Genomic DNA, 22,054 nt, shown 5'->3' on the forward strand with positions numbered 1-22,054 from the left:
AGAAAGGGGTAAAAGTAGAATCCCTCCACAATGACAATAGCCTCCAAAAGAAGCATTAATCCAGCACTATAGCAGATACACGAAAAACGAGTCCTCTCTAGGAGTTCTCTCTAGTTATGCACTTGTAGGGTAACCACCTCTCAGCATCCATCGTAGGACCACCCATCACAGCATAAGGAAAACTGCTACCAAAGAAGACTACGCAATCACAAAGAACAAAGACAACACCCCACAAACTCCCAACATCCAGAGAAACATTTATGAGCGCTACAACTTGCCCACCTCCATATGGTCATCAGAAAGAGCAGAGCAGTAGACACTTTCAGAACCCAATCCAAGCAAGAAAGGAGAATTGAGAGACACTATCATAAAAGGAAGGAATAAGCTAGCCCTCTGAACAAACCCAAAGCACCAAAGGACACCTTCCGCCACAGCATAAAAGTCCCCCTCCATAGGAGACATAGGAACTCCCAAAACCTCAAGAAGTATCTTTGTCCAACCAAGAGCAATGACGAGAGAGGGAGGAGGAAAACTAGAGCCCCGACCAGGCAAGAGGCAGAACTACCATAGCGACGAAGCCCACACCCTAAGTGTGAAGCTCCCATAGCAACAACAGAACCAACGCCGAACCTAGGATACTCCGCAATGAGGAGATTAGTAGGCAAAACAACCTTCCACAATAGCAGAAGGCACCTCGAAAGAAAAGCCATCAAGACGTGCAGAGCCCAGGCCGCTAGGGAGAACGTGCGGATGCCTAAAACGCAGCCACCCACCAGAAAAGTCAGACATAAGGGCCAGAACCCCACCAAACCTCTTACGATGAAACATTTGTTATCATTTTCTGGCATAAAATTGGATTCTCTAATCAATTAAGGCCAAATAACACTTGACATAGCGGCTGGTGTTGAATCTAATAATAATTGTAATTTCAGTAAGATTGCAATGATTCTGAAATCTGAGGGTGCAACTCGTAATTTAACACTACATTCCAAAACTTCTAACAGAGTGAAAACCAGAGGCGTGGCGACCAGGATAAAGTAATGGTAGTGGACATGTTGGTGGCATCTTTTTTGGCCACAGTGACATTCGCAGCTACGATTCAGCTGCCAGGAGGAACTAATAAAGATAAAGATATAACTTCGAACAGGGCATTACAAACCCTTTTCAAATGTTCTTATTTTCAGATTGCCTTGCCTTCTCTGCCTCCATCACAGTGGTGATGGCTTGGATATTTCGGGAATGACTACAGGAAAATCTTACCATGAATCGCTCTCCATTGGCTAAACTATCCCTGCTATGTTTAGAACTCACAGTAATGTCAAGAGCTAATGCATTTGTAAGTGCAGTCTGAAAACAAACAGAAAAACAAATGAGAAACCCAAAATTGGGTTCTCTGGATTGAGACACCACTTCTACCTACCATGGCTCTGATACCATGAAAAACAATCAAACACAGAGAGACAAATCAACACACTTAAACACTGCAAACTTGACCGCTGAAAATCCCAGGCTCATGTGTTGTATTTATAACCAAGTGGATAGTAAATGCAATATACACTGTAGCTTATAATTAATTGGATCATTAATAGGTAGCAGGTAAGGGAAAGAGATATGGACGGCCGCAGACGGCTGTAAGCGGCGTTGAGCGGCTGCACGTGAAGAGCATGAATGCCCTAGAAACTTCTGTTGGTCTGTGCCGACAATGGTATATGATTAATTTATCTCTAACACAGTCATCCTTGTTATAACACCCCGGAATCTTAGGAAGAATGACAAGCATTTCAGGGAATATCAGTTAATCTTTGGAGGTGTAATCTCGACAGCATCGCTATTGCCTACATTTGATGTTATCCTTCTAGCCCTTGTCTGGACTTTCGAATATTATTTTAGCGCCACAAACGATTCCAGACGAAAAATTGAAACCCAATTTTCAAAAAGCTGTAATCTACATTATTCCCTCGTCTCCTCATATTCGTAGTAATTTTCACCTATGGTTACGACCAAGTAAAGTGACACCTTCCTTATAAAATCTCTTCAACAGATGAATTTTAGTCTTCCTTTTATAAGGTGAATGGAAGATCCATTTTCAGTACTATTCCATATTCTGTGTACTGCCTCTTGTTGGATAGGCAAGTAAATAGAGAGCAGGAAAACACACACACACAAAAAAAGTACAGATATGAACTAAAAGAGATTTATATATTTATATTTTTTCAAATACAAACAAGAATTAATATATGCTTCATAAATATGAGACTGCTACCCTTCATAAACATTTAAGTGCTGCCCTTTTCTTGTGCTCAGAAAATGCTGAAAAAGTAAGTCCTGTTCATAATAGACATCCCCTGTTTCATACTTCATTCGCTGTTGCTACAGTCACACACTTTCTGCTCTTTCTTATACATAACATTACTAAACACTAGCCTAGTTTAGCGTATATGCCCAACAGAGAGGGAAAAACAAAAGCAATCATTGCACATTAAATATACATTTAAATCTCAGTCCTATCTGCATGGGATGGAAGCAGAGACAAAATGAAGAGAGCTGGACGAATTGGAGGTTGTCCTTATTCACAACTATCGATTCCAATTTCAACATTCAATTCCTCTACGGCTGTGCCAGTCATACAAACCATTCATTTCTCCTTTGAGAATGGCAACCTCTTTCAAGATTCAGTAACATTCTCTTTGCCTTTTGTAAATCTTAAATCTTCTTTTCAAACATATCTTCGATTGTCTTCTTGTGATTTACCTTATATGGCAGCATCACGTGCCTTATATCCTTCAAACAATCCGATCTTCTAACAGCTGCGGCTGTATCAAACTTTGGACTTTGGGTTTTCATTAGTTTGATCTTTTTATGGATTTGTTACGCTCTCTTTCAACAGTTGGGCATACAACCTCTACCTTCTTACAATAGACAAGACAAACTTCCCGAAATACGAAACATACCGTGTCACCCTCTGAATGTTTTCCACTTATGACTCAAAACTATCATACACAGATTTATCAAATTGCCCACAGTGATGCAGTACTGATCTTCATTAATCAATTGTTAACAACAGATTATATTGCCTGAGAATGCTGCTGCATTCCTCATACATGATCAGCTGAAACTCCTTTGATACTTAACCTATTACAATTGCCTCTTTTATAGAGGTCTTTAGAACTATCCAGAATTCTAGATATTCAAAACACATACTTGGATAATATTTTAAAAGTAAATGGAAGAAGTTAATGCCGATGGAAAAAGTTAATGCTGAACTTTATTTCGTTGGAGAAACCTCCATATTAAATGCTCTGGAAAAATTAATGCTTCCCAACACTCCGGCTGGTTCTTTCGGGATAGAATCATAGATTCAATCTGAGGTAAGGTTCTTTTGGAATAGATTCAAAGTAGACTGGTTAAGAGCAACAGCATTAGGCCAGCACTGAGCAAGGCAGTTGCCAGATGCACAGTAGTCTGATGTACTTCCACACCAGTTATATATGCTGCAACATCGCCCACTGTTGCACCAGAAGTTCCCTGCTGGACTGCATGTTGGATCTCCCTTCACCTTCACCTTCACCATAACTGTCATCAACACTAACAACATATAAACTACCAAACTTAATCTGCTCTCTGCCATCTTTTCTCTATCTGCAATAACAAAGAATCCCATAATAAGAATGGCATAGTGTTCTCTTCTTTCTGTAACAAAAAGAATATCGTACTTGTAATGTTAAAGCCAGTTATTAGAGACTAGCTACTGCGATTAACTAAATAGTTAGAAAAAAGGAAAAACTTGTATGGAAATCGGTCAAGCAGTGACTCACACCTGTTTGACAAGAGGTCTGCTTAAAAGACCAACAATGGCAGAGCTGCCGAAGTTTTTAAGAGAATTTTGTAAGATAAATTATTGTTCAGGGCATCTCTATATATAAGTTTGCAAAACACACTTATCTTAATTATTTCAGTGTTATAGTAAGATCCATTGTTTATGTTATATATTAATTTGTTTTTAGGGAAGGGTTCCAATCCATTAATCAGACAGTGAATAGCAAAAATGAAGAGAAAGTGGTAGGGTTGCAGTCACGTAGTTGAATTACAACTAAATCTTAGAAATTAGACATAAGATGTTAGTTGAATACTTACTATTATTACCTTATAATCTTATAATCTCAAGATCCGCTTCCATATATTTATATAATGCTTAAGGCACACAACCTCAAGGTCCTCTATAAATTAATGAACACTTAGAAAATTGTACAATGAATTTATGGAGGACCTTGAAGTTGTGTTTCTTAGATATAATATAATTTTTTGATATAACACCATCCCTAATAATTTATTCTTTATTTCTATATTTACAAAATTTATTAATCTTCATAAAATAATACTATATTATGCACAGGCAATCAAAATGTCAAGGTGATATACTAGATTTCATATATATTAGTTTTATGTTACCTCTACATGGTACAAAAAAATCCATATGATTTCTTTATTAATTAATTACTGCACTATAATATAATATAATATGAACAATTGGTTACAAAAGAATTAATATTTGAGAGATATACTAGATTTTATATGCTCTACATACACATCATTTTTATAATCATACAATATGCAATAATAATTTTTCATCTACTTACCATTAAAAAAAAGATAGATAATTATTATTTTATTAACCAAAATTTACTTTCTATCATTAAATTAAATAATATTTAATAACAACTATAATTCATTAATTATTATACATAAAATTAAATCATTATAAAACACAAAAGTAGAAAATATGACTCTTGAATATGAATTCATATCCACAAAAATAATTGAGAAAGAAAAAACGAGTTGCTTTTAAGGAAAAAAGCTACCAACGTGAATTCCAAACAAAGGATGTTCTCAGACAATCATGAATGATTTGAAAAAGAAGCTTCGAAAACTGGAAGATGCTTCCACTTTTCTGGACTAAAGTGAAATTACATCTCACCCGGCTGTTTAATATCTTCTGAACTGAAGGGTGTCCAGTTATTGCTAGAAAGGAAAAATATTCCCTAAAACACTGTTAAGATACATTTTTCTTTATTATAAATTGAAACCACATCCACAAATTTAATGAATAGAATATTGGTAGAAGGTCAAAAGAAATTTGGAAGCAGAAGAAAGGAAGTACGAGGAGTGATGTGTTCGTTGTCTGCAGCAGCATATAAAGATTATTAGCTTACGAAGGCTATCTAGGTAATACTTTAGCCATTATAATAGATAGTTTATGTTGTTTTTGATATTGTACGAGGGGTGAGGGTATTTGAGTTGAGCATTCTAGTTTTTCTTGCATTAAAATTTTATGGGGAACATTCACAATTTTGTAATCTAGTTTTGTAATCTAATTTGTCAAGTCTTTTAATTATTAAATTTGGTTTATAGTTTGTATGTTCATTGAACTGCTTAAATCATACATATTAGCTAAGCTTATATTTCTAGACTTAAAAGTGTTAAACACTTAAATTTGACTAACATTTTCTAGACTTAATATGTTGCTTAAGGTGTGTGGTCACACTAAGAATATAGTTTTGGACTTAAAAGTGTGAAACACTCAGAGTTGACTAACATTTTCTAGGCTTAAGGTGTGTGACCACACTAAGAATACACTTGGATGCCCACAAAATGACTTGCCCACATCAGCATGCTTCTTGTTGAGGTGTCTCAAATAGTTTGAATATAAGGTACGAAGGATAGTTGTGAACAAAGACATGTTTAATTGGTGTGCTAATGTGACACCAAATAATTGATTTCCTTTTTTTTATTTGTCAAAATACTTCTTGACGATAAGTATGATAGGACTATTTTAAGTGTTCCACTAAGGGACCCATTTTGATCAACTCTTATACCCACTATAGGAACCCCCATCACTATAATGTCCTCTCTCCTAGATGTTTACAATTTATTAATTTCTTTATGTTTATTAAAATTGCTTATAATGCATAAATTGTTTAATATTTAGAAATATAAAATTATAATTAATTATTTTATCATTAAATAAAATGATTCAAATAACAATCAATTTTATTTTTTATTTTTTATTTTTTGAAGTCTCTCATCTTTAAATTATTTAAAATATCTATTATTAATCATATGAAAATTTAATTTTCTCAACTTAAAAAATGAATGGCAATCAACAATTAAAATGTTTATATTTTATTCTTTATCTAGATATTTTTAACCCTTAAAATAGTGAGTGTAAATTTTATTACACACAATTAATATTATATAATTTTATCATGCAAAATTATTACTTACGTTTTATTATAAATAAATAAAGTTTAAGCTGATTGCACATTTAGATTATATAATTCTTATTAGAATTTTTATTTAATCGTATTATATAAAAATATTATTTAACTTGATCATATATTCATGTTATAGTTGATTGTATAGTTATATTATTTGTTTTTTTATCCATATTATTGTATTTTTAATTAATTTTTGAATCATCAATAATGTTTTACATTATTCACATTAATTCTAAATTATTAATAGATTTTCACATTTATTTAATTTATAATAAAACAATTTGTATATAGTCAATTAATAGTTTAAGTGACACAGGAGTTTACCATTGAATCAATAATCTTTGGGGTTTTTGGAGATATGGGCGATATGCAAAGCTGAGAGGCATTGCGGGCTGGGGTAGACACTAGCTACATGAAGCAGTGCTGGTAGGTGAGTGGCATTTGGGGCCGTCTATTCGTTGAGTTAGGGAGGTGTGCTGCGAGGGTGGCAGCCTTTGTTTGTTGGGGCTCTTTGATGGCTGGGTCCAAGCTTTCATTGGGGTAATTTGGTAGTGCTTTGTGAGGGTGTTCACTACCTTTGCATGCTGCAAATTTGGCTCGTAGGGTTTTTTTTTCAATTTGTTCTAGTTTTGTGGGAGGTGTGTGTTGTGTTTTCAAGGGAGAAGTTGTGTTGGGGCTTGTCTCTATGCGACTCTAGTATCTTGAGGGTGATTGGAGTGTTTGCTTTTGTTTCCAAGGGAGAAGTTGTGTTGGGGCTTGTCTCTATTCGACTCTAGTATCTTGAGGGTGATTGGAGTGTTTGCTTTTGTTTCCAAGGGAGAAGTTGTGTTGGGGCTTGTCTCTATTCGACTCTAGTATCTTGAGGGTGATTGGAGTGTTTTCTTTTCTTTTCTTTCTTATCAATATGGGTTTGCATGGAGACTTCTCAAGAGGGGCAGGGTTCATTTCAAAGATGCATTAATCGGAGGTGCAGGTTCAACTAACATGCATATAATCTCATTTTTGGTCAAAATAATTCTGGGGAGGGTGTAAATTTCATTCATGATGAGATTTTCAAGTCTGCAGAGATTAATGGGTGCCTTGCAATAAGCAAGATTCGACTGATTATGGTGATTCAACCCAATTCTGTGGGGAAAGATATTAATTAAATGACAAACCATGCCTTAATTTGCAAGTTTATGGGGCTTCGAGTTCCATTAACCTTTTTGGATTCATGGGCGCAACATACATGGAATCCTGAATGGGAGATGGAAGTGTTATTGGCTGCAAATTGCTATTTCTTGGTAATTTTCTCTTGTACATGTTTGATAGAAATAAGGTTTTCTAAGGGGGACCTTATTTCTACAATCAAGTGGGCTTATTTGTCAAGTCGTAGCATCTTGGATTTAATCACTCTAATGAGCTTCTATCCAAAGTTCCAGTTTGGGTGAGGCTTCCAGAATTCCCTCTTGAATTCAGGCAAGAAGATATTTTCAATTTGATGGCGACACCAAGGGGAAAGCTAGTCGGTCCTTCATGAAAAACTATGGATAAAAAGGTAATTACCTATGCCCATGTTTGTACTGAAATCGATTTAAGTAGACCTTTACTAGATTCCATAGAAATTTGCCTTGGTTCAAGCTCATGGATCCAATTACTTGATTATGAGACTTTTTCATTTAGATGTCATATTTTCCATGAATATGGACATTTGCAAAGGGTATATCCTAAAGCTAAACTATTGGGAGCTTGTTCTAGTGGGTTGGCTCACCCTTCCTCTAAACAAGATAAGATAAAAGCTCCTATGTTGAAGGACAAAGAAGGATTTATACTAGTGAAGAATCGAAATAAGGGTGGCGGATGAAGTGTTTAACTAGTTTGAGGTTTTAGAGGAATTGGATCAATATGATGGAAATATTGCATTTGTAGCTATTGGTCAAGCCCTTATGTAGGCTGATACAATAGGTGTTGAGAACGATAGTTCCATTCCGATTGGTATTCAGTAGGGAGACTTCAATTCTCATATGGATTTACATATAGATACGAATACCACAGTGTTGAGCTCTACGTTAGTGAGGACACCTAGACTTAGTGCATGATTAAAAGGCTCGAATCTTACAACTCTAGGTTATATTTTGGTGAAGGATCCCTAGGATAGTAATAAGGGTCAGGGTTTAGCTTCAAGTTTTGGAATTCATCAAAAAGCCTTGAAAAAGGGTACCCCAGAGAAGCCTCTAAAACTTGGTAGGAAAAAGGATCAAGAGAAGATAAAGCTAATTGGTGAGAACTTGGTCGAGTCTAGTGCGGTGAAGACTATTGATTCCTATTTCTCCCCATCTTAGAAATGATTGTAATTTCATGCAATGTAAGGGGGTTGAATAGCATCCCTGGACAAAAGGCTATTTGGGAGTTATTTGGTTCTCATTCTCCTGATATTGATTTTATTCAAGAAACTAAGCTATCTATGGAAGGTATGCTAAATAGAACTCCTAATGTAGGGTAATTTTGGAGGTTTGGCTTTCCTTTGGGATCCTTGCAAGCCTACCCTCATCTACTAGATTTCAAATAGGTCTTCTATTTCTTTTGTGTCTATAGGTTTTGAGTCTGGTGAGATACTATTATTTACTAATGTTTATGATCCCATACATGTTCTTGGTAAATCAGTCCTTTGTTCACATATAAGATTGGTTCATTCTCTGGCTCTATTATTCCCTTGGATCCTTGATGGATATTCCAATGCAATCTCAAGTTTTGATGAGAAAAGGGGACACAATCCTAGGTTAGACCCTTCAGCAAGCCTTCTAAGAAACAACATTGACCTCTTAAGGTTGGTTGATGTCAAACCTAATAATGGAATTTTTACTTGGATAGTAGAAGATGTGGGAGGGATGTTGTGGCAAAGCATTTAGATAGGTTTTTAGTCTCCTGCTATTGAATGAATGAAAATTGGGCAGCCAGTTATGAAATTCTTGATTGGAGAGGCACTGACCATTGGCTGATAAAGTTTTCTTCTTCTATTCTCAGAACCTATAAAAACCCATCCTTTAAATTTCATCATATGTTCTTCAAGATCCATCTCTTCAGGAACTTATGACACTATGGCGGAGATAAGGGAAGCCAACACATGGAACTATTATGTTCTATTTTGTGAAAAAAGAACTACAATTTGTCAAGTATAAGCTTAAAAGGTGGAATAGGCAATGTTTTGGAAATGCTTTCCTGGCAAAGAAGGAAGCTCGGTCTTAGTTTCATTCTATAACACATGAGATAAGGGATCAAGGATTATCAAAGGAATTACATAGAGAAGAATCATTGGTGCTTAAGGGGTTGGAGGAATGAGGGCTTTGAGAGGAGATTTTCTGGAAGAAAAAGTTGAGAGTTGAGTGGCTTCAAGAGGGTGATAGGAACACTTATTTTAAATATTGTGAAGGATAGAAGAAGTGGTAACTCTATCACTTCTCTCATTACCTCTGGGGGAATTCAAATCTCTTCTACTAGGGAGACCTACCAAGAGGCTACCAATTTTTTCTTGACCTTGTTTACTAAAGATACACCCCCTACTGAAGTGGAGGAGAGATGTATCTTGGATTGTATCCCTTCCATTGTTCCAATGTGATGAATGAGAACTTTCTTAGACCCATCTCTTTTCTTAAGGTGGAACAGGTTGTGTTTGGAATGAGGAAGGGAAAAGCACCTGGCCCTAATTGTTTTCCTATAGAATTTTATCAGGAGTTTTGGGATATTATTAAGGAGGATCTTTTTGAGGTGGTTATGGAATCATACAAGACCAATTAGATGCTTAGGGCTATAAATGCCACATAGCTCTGTGCAATGTGGTGTACAAGATAATCACAAAACTAATTGCGGAAAGGTTGAAGTTGTGGCTTAGCAAGTTGGTATCTAGAGAACAAGGTGGATTTGTTGTTGGGAGGTAGATCTTTGATGAGATCATTATTACAACAAACTATTCACTCTATGGTAGAATATAAGGAGAAGAAAATGTATATTAAATTAGATATGGCCAAAGCATATGATAGAGTTAGATGGACCTTCCTCCATAATATTCTTGCTACCTTTGGTTTTAATATGATCTGGATTAGATGGGTTATGAGATTTGCATTGGATATAAGCATGGAGTTGTGTCACACTTTGGGCCAACTAAGGGTAGTCTAACCAAACTAAGTCCGACTAGACTCAGTTCAGTCAAACTACCCCTAGGCCGCGTGGCATCACGTGGCACTGAAATGGTGTTGGGAGTCTGGTCACACTGAGTATGACCAAACTCAGTTAAACCAAACTCCCTTAGTTTCTTTGAGTCCATTACAAAAAAAATTTCAATATTTTTTTATAGTTTGAAATAAGGGTAGTCCAACCGGACTAGCCCTATGCGTCATGTGATGTAGCAAAAAAAAGGTGAAAAACTCTGTATTTCTAAAAAATTTCACTTTTGCTCAATTTTTCTTCAAGCTGAATATTTTTTTACAAAAATCAAAAAATAACCTTTTGTAGAGCTCGAAGTCACGAAGCTAGACATAATTTTTTTAGTATTTTGATTAATTTTAATATTTCTAATTAATTAAACATTGCAAGTAGTATTTTAAAGTTAAAAAAGAGGCTGATTAGAAATTAAAAAATATATATTAAATGATAATAAAAAAATTAAAAAATTAATTTTTCACTAGATGAGAGAATCTTCTCAAAAAGGTTTTTTTTTTTTTTTGGTTAATGATAAAATTAGTAGTCAAAAGATGGCATTGAATGAAAACCGTCAAATTTAGCTATGTTGGATTACACACTATTATAACGAGAAAAATATACATCAAAATTAGTTTTATTTATTTTTTAACACTACATATATATGTTCTCCATTTGGGAACAAAAATTAGAAAAAAAATAAGTCTGTTTCCTTTTTTTTTGCTGATGTCGACTAGAACCCTTGATTTTCAACATTTTTCAGCAATGAAAAATCTGTCTTTGAATTTATAAAAAAATATTAATTTATTTTCTAAATTTTCTAAAAAATAATAGACACAAATTTCATTCATATTTCTACGTTTGATCAGTTTACATCATTTCAAAATTCAATTTAGAAATGCCCCTTTTATGTAGTCGAAGTTAAACAATTTTAGTCATGTTGGCTAGTTCCTTTATAAATTTGTGACACAACATTGTGCTTTTACCCCATTACTTCATCCTCTTTTGCAATCCTTATCAATGGGGAACCCGCAAAATTATTTGGAGCATGTAGGTGTCTTTGGCAAGGAGACTCCCTTTCCCCTTGTTTATTATAATGGCTGAAGGCTTAGGAAGGTTTATCAAATCTTGTGTAACTCAAGGGTTGATTCAAGGGTGGAATTGGTGACATGATCTTCCTCCTTATTCTCATTTGCAATTTGTGGATGATACAACTCTTATGGGTGTTGTGGGGATTAATGAGGCTACTAATTTTGGAAAGGCATTGGATATTTACTTGGCTGCCTTTGAGCAAAGGATCATGAAGATAAATACTTTATCTTTTTTTTCAATACTCCCTTACTCATTCAAGCTGAGATATCTAGGATTTTGTGTTTCTAGGTTGGAGCTCTTTCTTTGGTTTATCTTGGAATTCCTATTTCTACTCACTTCTTGGGCAGTGTGCTTTGGCAAGATATTTTGGACAAGCTTCACCAGAAGGTTAGTCATTGGACTCGTAGGTGGCTCTCTATAGCTATGAGAGTGACTCTCCTAAAGTGAATGGTGTAAGCCCTCTTTACTTGTAGATGCTTTGTACAGATTTCTCATGTTACCTTCATTAGGGATTTTGACTCACTTTGTAGACAAATCTTGTGTACTAGTAATTTGCTATCCTAAAAAAGGAGTTTCGTCAAATGGGACTATTTGTAGATCAAAGCAGGATGGTGGTTCTAGTTTGTGGCAAACTAGGTTGGTTGGAGAACCCTTGGTTGCTAAGTTGTTTTGGAGATGGTGCACTAGACAAGATTAGGCATGGGCTAAAATTTTGAACTTCAAATACCTTGGTGGAGTGGATGACAAAGATGTTCCCTGGTATGAGTTAGAAAGTTCTAGTTGTTGGATTTTGAATAATCTTAAAAAGGGGGCACAATTGGTTAAGCAAGGACTTTTTTTTATTTGCAACAAGGGTGTAGAAGCTATGTTTTTGTATGCCTCGTGGGATAGATTTCCTCCTATCAACTCTCAATATCGTCAGCTTTAGAATCTTTGTGATATCTTTCTTGAGGTTGGTTGCATTAGAGTTGAATATTTCAACGTGCTTTCAAGTTTGGGACAGGGAACTAAGGCCAAATGGAAAGCTCTATAGGAGTGGCCTCCTGGAGGGACTACGGATGACAAAGACCAACTTGCTAGGATTTTGGAAGGAAGACTCTATAATTCCATGAGAAGTGTGGATGTTTTAGCATGGGGTCCCAACTTGAAGGGAAGGTATATTGTGGCTTTGGGATACATGGAACTAGATAGGAGGATTTGTGGTAAGGTGAGTGTTCCTTGGGAGAATCAGGTATGGAACAGGCTAGTTTGGCTCAAATGCAACTTCTTCATTTCCAGCTTGTGGTCCAAAATAGATGTTTAACCTTGGATAATTTATGTAAAAGAGTATTTCAAGGCCCTTCATGTGTGTGTTGTAATAAATATGAGGAGAGTGCCTCACATCTTTTCTTTTAGTGCCAGTATACCAAGGAAGTTTGGCATTATTGGCGGGCACTGTGGAAGCATGCTTGTGTTCACACTAACTCTTTGCTAGATTTTTGGAATTGTGTTGGTAGACCACCTGCTAATTCTCCTATTATTCATGGTTCTTGGGATATTGGACCTTGTTTTATAATTTGGCAAGTGTGGTTGGAACGAAACCACATGATTTTTTAGGAGAAAAAGATGATGACCCATTAGGTGTGGTTGACAGTTGGTAACATGATTAGAGAAACTTTGTTGGCTAAAAGTGACCTCTCTAGAGAATTTGATCCAGGTGATGGGTGTATTGCTCAAAAAATTGGGCTCTCAAGGGAGGTTATTAGTGATTCCCTTTATGGAAGGAAGAGTTAGGAATCAAGAGGGTGTGCAAAGAAGAAGGCTTAAAGGACTGGCAAGTGGTTCTCCCTACCCCATGGTTTCTTGAAAATTAATGTTGTGTGTGTGAAAAGTGGATTGTATCTGTATCTGGAATGCACAACACTTCAATTAAGTAATTAGATGCATGGTTACTAAATCAATCAACAATGAATAATAAACCATCAAAAAGTGACCTATTGCCTTCTAGTAAATGTGAGTTTAGATTGCTCTCAGATTGATAAGCTATCTAGTGACTAGACGATACCTAAATGAAGGATTTTTAATCTATATGAGCATGGATTTAAGCTAGATGGATGCAAGATTTAAGCTACATATGCAAGATTAATTTAACATGATTTAAGCCATAAATGAATATTTAAGCTAGATGATTTAATGAATATGAAATAACTAATATGCAATATCTTGATGCACCAAATCTCAATGAACCCAAAGTAAAAACATCATAATAACAATATATTCTCTAGGATCCTTGAATGAGAGATGAGAGATTGAATTTATAGAAAATTAAGAAAGAAACCAATGGTTGAGATCAAATGATGATGAGCAGTCAAGATTTTCCAAGAGGAAGCATAATCCAGGTGAATTGATGTGATTGGCTACTTCTCTCAATTTTAAAGGAAATTGAACTAAAAATAAGATAAAAATTAGAAAAACTGATTTATTCTCTATTTCATTCAATTTTAATATTTAAATTTTTTATTTGCTTTCTCTGAGATTATTTCAATTTTTAATTTGATTTTCAAGATTATCTCCATTTGATTTCTTTTCTCACATTTTAATTCTTTTTTTGTCAATTAGTTCCTTTTTTGATCATTTAATGGAAAATTTATTTAATTAAATACACAAAGATATTCAATAAAATAAATAGGATAATTGTTTAAAAATGATTTACTTGGAATGATCAATTAATTAAATAAATATTTAATTAATATTGGTTGATTAATTTGCCATGTGACATTTGATGATTTTAGAAATTAATTGTGTGCTCAAGATTAATTTAATTGCCTTTGGTTAGGACCTTGGTGATTTTGTCGAGATTAGGGGCCCATGGTTTATGTGACCATTTTTAGGGTATTTACAAATACAGATAGATCCTCTCATGGCAACCCCTGACATGCTTGTATTGGGGGTGTTGGAAGAGACAGTTTAGGAAAAGTGATATTCCTTTCTCTAGTTATAAGTGTTGTCGATAAAATAATAATCTTATGGAGGCCCTTGCAGTTCTTTGAACACTTGAAAGAGGATGTGCACTAGGATGGAGCAAGATTATTTGTGAATTAGATTCTTAGGTTGTTGTTGATATGTTGAAAGGTCAGAGCATGGATGGAGTTGAGAGGCACCTTGTTGTTGTCGGTAGACAAATTATCGGTATGAGAGATGCTTTGAAATCAGTGTCTCAAGAGTGGAATTGATTTTTGTTTTCTCTTTTGGGGCAAGTTGTTGTAGGGTTTGTAATGAGTTTCTCATTTAATAAATTTTTACCCCTTTTCATACAAAAAATTAATAGCCTAAGGTTTTTTCATAATTTATATAAGTATGTTTTACATTTAGTGTAAGACCATCAATAGGGTTGGGGGCCTAGCTTGATTGGTGAGAGATTCTAGTGGTGAAGCATAAGGTCACGAGGTCTAGTCTCCCCCCAACCCACGTTATATTTGAGGATGTGTTGTGCCAGCATCACCGGTCACCTTAAAAATTTTACCTGATGCACTACAATTTATAGGGGTCATCTGCATGAAATTACAATAGTAAACCATAATATATTATGTTTATCTCTCCCATGTTCTACTTGTTTCTTCATTAAAAGTTCATCTTGATAACATGAAATTTCTTTATTTTAATTATAAGTTCATTTTGATAATATGAAATGTGATAATTTATAATGTAGATGTAGATGTAGATTTAGTGAAGTTCATATTAAGGAAGCAAATTTTTTGGGATCAACTATGTTTTATATCTCTTGTTTCTAATGTGCACAGTTTCACTCCCTTGCATATTGTGATTAATGGAAGACATATGAACATTGAAAATGAAATAATGAACACAAAATGAAATTCATGGTGTTGTAGGCATTGGTTTAACAAAAGTTTAATGACAAATAAAGATGAACTTGGAAGATGTCTAATTCACATGGTAGTATTCTATGGTTGTTTAGAGATAGTTGAAGGACTTATCTTTGCAACCCAAGATTGTATACAAACTTGTAGTAGAGATCTTAAAACTATTGTTTTTGTGGAGTATGATAGATTTGATCTTGTGCATAAACTCTTATCTTCTCGAAAACCAACAAGAGTTGCAAAATTGGTAAGTTATAACCATGAAATTTCCAAGTAATACCACATTACATTTGGTAGTTAAAAATGGAGTGGATCCTCAAGTTAGCTTTTTTCTCTTTTTCAAATGTTATACTCAATTTTTACATGTTATAGATATATATGATTTTATGTTTAACCTTTGTTAATTATATATTTTTTTAAATTAATTAAATGAATTGGTATTGTGATAATTTCGTTAACAGAAAAATATTAGAATCCATTTAATTACAATTATTATTTTGTTTATCAAGAATTTCTAGAAATCACATATTACACAAGCTCTTCACAATGTAGCTCAAGTCTCCATGTAAATATGTCATATACAATCTGTATTTGGGGAAACATGTCATTACAAGTTATCTAACTCTTTTTGGTAGATTGGGTTTTGTTCTATATTTTTCTCTTTCAAAGTCAATAATGATGAAACATTTGTTCTTTATATAACTAGTAGGAACTCATAAGAGTAAGACCACTAGCCTCCTAAAAAAGAGGATAACCCCTTTTCGAAAAATAGTGCTTTTGACTAGAGCACCCATTGGGTGAGAACAAGGGTCCCAAACCCTCACCAAGCTTTCATTCTAATAACAATAAGATTTTGGAGAGAACCCCAAACCATAGCCCAAACAAAAACCCTTACAATGACATAAGTGTCAAGAAAACTTAAACCTAACAATAGCTTTTGGGAGGCACCCCACAACCTTAGAGGAACACCTAGCCATTCTTGCAAAAGATAAAACAAACTCAAATAGACTAGTCCAAACATGTTCAGAGGCACCTCAATAAGCCACACCTCAATAAGCCACCTAATGGCATAAGCACTTAGGAACAAAATCCTAGAAAGAATGAGCACTTGGGGAGAGGCCCTAGCCAAAAACCTAGAGAAACAAAGATCCCCAAATGTTCCACGAGTGAGAGATCCAAAAGGAAAACCAAAAAGGCACAAGTGATTGGGGGAGAAAGGGGTAAAAGTAGAAGTCCTCCACAATGGCAATAGCCTCCGAAAGAAGCAAGAATCAAGTGCTATAATAGATTCATAAAAAAATAGAGCCCTCACTGGTTAGGCACCCGCAAGGTAACCAACCCTCATCCATCCCGGGTCCACCCACCATAGGACAAGGAAAGCTGCCAGCAAAGAAACAACACAAACACGAAAAACAAAGACAACACCACACAAACTCTCAACATCAAAAGAAACATTTATGAGCACTGTAATTTCAAAGCCCACCTCCATAGGTCATCAGAAGGAGCAAAGTAACAAACACTTTCAGAACCCAATCCAAGAAGGAAAGGAGAAATGAGAGATAGTCTTATAGAAGGAAGGAATAATTTACCCCTTTGAACAGACCAAAAGCACCAAAGGATACCACCCGCCACAACATAAAAGCCACCCTCCATAGGACCATCAACATTGAACAAAGGAGTCTGAAGCATCACGACACAAAGAATGTGTAAGGAAGCAAAGGTGTGCGGAAGCGCTTCCTATGCTAATCTTGAGGGGATAGTTATGCAACTTTCAACTTAAATATTACTAAGATATCAAGAAAAGCACAATAAAGCATAAACAAAATAGCAATGAACACATAACACAGTGATTACCATGGGGAAACCCTTCTGGGAGAAAAACCCCACCCTCCAAAACTTGCACAATGTATTATCAAATCAAGCTGATTACAATACACTTGCAATGCAAGTTCTTACAGGGGCGCATCACCACAACTTGAACTCAGAGAGACTCCTTCTAACATCTGGTCTTGCAAAAAAGTCAATAATCAAACTCCTCCCCAAGCTCTCATTTTATAGTGATTTTAAAACCTGGAAACCACTTGTGGTTTTACAAAACCATGGGCTTAACCACCATGCCACATGGTGCCTATTTTTGACATTTACATTTTCAAAATGGAAAAACAACCAGGTTAAAATAGTAATCCCGTCCATAATTTGGTCCCCTAGCTTAGACCCTCTAAAAATTCACAAAATGAGTCATTAAGGCTCTAAAAATGGCTCACCTATATTCTACTATGGACAAGACTCATTTTTAACAACTCCCTAACCATTTTCCAATGCATAAACATATGGAAAACTACCTCAAACAAATTCTAGAATTTTCCAGAAAAAGACTGCAAGGTTGAAACACATGTTTTTCAACATTCTCCCACTTGTCGAACACCTTGCAAGAGTCAGGGGATCCAAAATATCATGGACTTAATTGCTAGGGGCTGAGAGGCCCATAGACTCTGAACACCATCTAAATTTCTTTGTGCTCACGGGCTTAGTTAATGCATCAGCAACATTCACCAAAGTTTCTACCTTTTCCAGTTTCACCTTGCCATCCTCAATCATATATCTCACAAAATGATATTGTACATCAATGTGCTTGGTCCTGGCATGAAAAGTAGGGTTCTTTGCTAGGCAGATTGCACTCTGACTGTCACTGTAAATTATCATTGCACCCTGTTTGAACTCTATATCTGAACACAATCTCTTTAGCCAGATGGCTTCCTTACAAGCATGAGTAGCTGCCATATATTCTGCCTTAGTAGTGGACAAAGTGACCATAGCCTGTCGCTTGCTCATCCAACTAATTGCACCACCAAATAATGTAAACACATATGCACTGGTGGATCTTCTTCTATCAACATCACCGGCTCAGTCTGAATCCACATAGCCTCGAATATCTAAGGAATGCTCATTTCCTATTCCACAAAAACATATCGAGTACTCTGAAGTACCCCTCAAGTATTTGAAAACTCTTTTTACTGCATCCCAATGTGCTCTTCCTGGATTAGACATATAATGAGAAAGAACTCCCACTACTTGGGCAATGTCTAGTCTTGTATAGACCATAGCATACATCAAACTTCCAACAGCACTCTAATATGGTACTTGACTCATCTCTTCCATCTCCAATGGGGATGTAGGACACTGTGAACTAGAAAGCTTTGTTCCCATTGTAATAGGAACACTCAATGGTCTTGAATCTTGCATATTGAATCTTTTCAAAATAGTACCAACATACTTGCTCTGGCCTAGCCAAAGCTTTCTGTTTTGTCTATCTCTTACAATCTCCATTCCTAGAATGTGCCTAGCTACACCAAGATATTTCATTTCAAACTTTATTGAGAGCTGAGATTTTAACTCTGCAATCAAAACTTTTCCTTTGCCAATAAACAACATGTCATCGACATACAGGGCAATGACCAAGAAACGATCACCATCAGATTTAAAATATATACAGTGATAAGATTTAGATTGCACAAATCTCAAACTCAACACATATGTATCAAACTTCTGGTACCACATCCTAGGACTTTGTTTTAAACCATACAAGGATTTCTTCAACTTATAGACCAAATGACTTTTACCTTTCATCACATAGTGCTCTGGTTGTGTCATGTAAATTTCTTCCTCCAAATCTCCATGAAGGAAAGTCGTTTTCACATCCATTTGCTCGATCTCTAGATCATAGGTTGCTGCAATAGAAAGTAAAAATCTAATGGATGTCATTTTGGCTACTAGAGAAAAAATCTCTCCATAATCTACTCCCTCAACCTGAGAGTAACCTTTTGCAACCAAATGTGCTTTATACTTCTCAATGCTTCCATCTGAACCCATCTTCTTCTTGAACACCCATTTACAACCAATAGGCTTTCATCCTTCAGGCAATGGTACAAGGTCCCATGTTTCATTCCTCTTAAGAGCTACCATTTCTTCATCCATGGCTATTTTCCAGGACTCTGAATCATTCATACAAAGAGCCTCTTCTATAGATCTCAGTTCATCAACGTTAGCATTCAATGCAAATATGCATCTCCAATCATCAGGAGAATACCCATACCTTTCAGGTGGTTTCCTTTGTCTAGTAAACCTTCGAGCAAGATCTCGTTCAGGTTCAACTTCAGGTTCAGCTTCAGGTACCTCTTCTTCCTCTGATGATTTAGAACTCATAGAGCTCTCCTTGACTTCTTGTCTTTCTAAGGGCCTCGATTCAACATTCTCCGGTGTAGCAGGTAGTTGAATCACATCTTTCTTTTGTTCTGTTTGTTCTGGCTGCACTGTAATAGAAGAAGGCTTAGTTTCTCTAAAAATAACACTTCTTGAATAAAATACCTTTTGTTCAACAGGATTCCAAAGCTTGTATCCTTTTAGACCATAACTGTATTCGATGAAAATACATTTAACAACTTTGTTGTCCAATTTTGTCCACTTCCTCTTTGGCACATGAGCATATGCTTTGCAACCGGACACTCTCAGATGTCTAAGTGAAGGCTTGTGGCCCGACCACGCTTCCATTGGCATCTTATCAACAAGAGCTGATGTAGGAGACCTGTCTATCAGATAGCAGGCAGTGGCTATAGCTTCAGCCTAGAACTTTTGTTCTAGTCCAGCTCCACTCAGCATACTCCTAGCCTTCTCCATCAAGGTCCTGTTCATTCTTTCTGCAACTCCATTCTATTGTGGAGAATACGAAGTTGTCTTCTCTCTTTTAATACCACAATCTTTACAAAATGTGTCAAAATCATTGCACAAAAATTCACCACCATTATCAGTTCTCAAACATTTTATTTTCTTTCCAGTCTACAACTCAACCATTGCTTTAAATTCTTTGGAACAACCGAAAACTTTAGTTTTACTCCTAAGAAAATAAACCCATGTTCTTCTACTAAAATCATCAATGAAAGAAACATAATAAATTGATCTACCAATAGAAAGAACATCAACTGGACCAAATACATCTGGATGGATTAGATCCAAAATACATGAAGACTTATGAGAACTCAAGTAAAACTGAATGCGGTTTTGTTTACCATAGATACAATGCTCACAAAAATTAAATTCAAAATTGCAATCATTCAACCCATCAACAAGGTTCTTATTTTTCAAGGTTCGTAGACCCTTCTCACCTATGTGGCCAAGTCTCTGGTGCCATAGCATGGTCTTCTCTACAGGCAACTTTGATTTGGTAGATAGAGCACCCTTGGGTACCCAAAAACCATGACCATCTGTTGAAAGAGAAACCCTCTCCTTTTCCAACTGAGTAGTCTTTTTCACAATCTTATCAGAAGTACTATTGCACTCAATTGTGCATGCATCAAGCTGGTACAGTGTACCCAATCTGCTTCCTCTTGCTATTACCATAGCACCTCTCACAAGTTTCACACCTGCTTCAGAAAACTGTAGATGCACACCCACATCTATTAGCTTGCTAACAGATAACAAATTCCTTGCTAGTCCTGGGATATGCAAGACACCATCAAATCTTCTAATTCTACCATCAGAAAATTTCACACAAATACTTCCATGACCAACAATATAAAGTACTAAGCTATCACCCAAATACACCTTACCACCATCAAAATTTTCATACTTACTAAACCAGTTTCTATTAGGAGTCATGTGGAAAGATGCATCTGAGTCTATTAACCATGCATTGTCACCTACATGAGTGGCCAAGGCTACAATAAAAGCATCTCCATCTTCCTTCTTGGACTCAGAATCAGAATCTTACTTCTTCTTCTTTTTCTTCTTTTCTTCTTTACAGTCCTTTCAGAAATGTTCAGGCTTTCCACAATTCCAGCAAATTACCTTGGACTTACCAGGAGATTTTGATCTCCCTTTGTTCTTGGACTTAGAATGGCCATGCTTCTTTTCATTGTTGCCTCTTTGTTTTGGTCTTCCTCGAACACTCAGAGCCTCTTTGGCATTCAGAGAAACCTTCCTTCTCATCTCCTCAGAAAGTAGAGAACCAACAACATCCTCCATCTTCAAGATGACTGCAGTGCTCCCTATGGCCATAACAAGGCTGTCCCATGAGTCTGGCAATGAACATAGCAAGATTTGGCATCTTTCTTCTTCATCCATTGGCACCCCAACAGAGGTCAACTGAGTTACCAACATATTAAAGCTTTCCAGATGCTCAGAAATTCGTCCACCTTCTTCCATTCTCAAAGAATACAATTTCTTCCTTAAGAAGATCTTGTTTACAAGTGATTTTGCTTGGTAGATCTCATTTAGCTTCTTCCAAAGCTTCTTTGCAGTAGATTCTTCATGGACATTAATCAAAATTGAGTCTACAAGGCACAATCTTATGAGACCTTTAGCTTTTCTATCCATTTCATCATATTGTGTAGCTAAAGTCGGATTTGCGAGCCTATGCTTATTCTCATCAATCACATCCCATAGATCTCGATCAATCAACAGATCTTCCAGCTTCAGCTTCCACATCTCAAAGTTTGTGCCAGAAAACTTCTCTACATCAATCCTACCTAATATACTTGCCATCTTTACGATCCTGCAATACAGAAATGAAAAACTCTGCACAAGCTCCCACTCAAACCTTGATTAGCTCAAAAAACCCTGTACCCAACAAATAGAACCAAAACTGGTGAGGCTTTGATACCA

At 35.9% G+C, this 22,054-nt stretch overlaps 1 long non-coding RNA gene across 1 annotated transcript; it reads right to left on the reverse strand.

Moving 5' to 3' along the window:
• Positions 1-2,180: 2,180 nt before the first annotated feature.
• On the reverse strand, positions 2,181-4,122 carry LOC131028891 (uncharacterized). The gene is made up of 2 exons (XR_009102666.1): positions 3,818-4,122; positions 2,181-3,639 (listed from the first exon to the last, which is right to left on the reverse strand). It is a non-coding gene; the product is annotated as an uncharacterized LOC131028891 (long non-coding RNA).
• Between the last annotated feature and the right edge of the window lie 17,932 nt (positions 4,123-22,054).

Source organism: Cryptomeria japonica, chromosome 5 (assembly GCF_030272615.1).
Source record: "Cryptomeria japonica chromosome 5, Sugi_1.0, whole genome shotgun sequence".
NCBI lineage: Eukaryota > Viridiplantae > Streptophyta > Pinopsida > Cupressales > Cupressaceae > Cryptomeria > Cryptomeria japonica.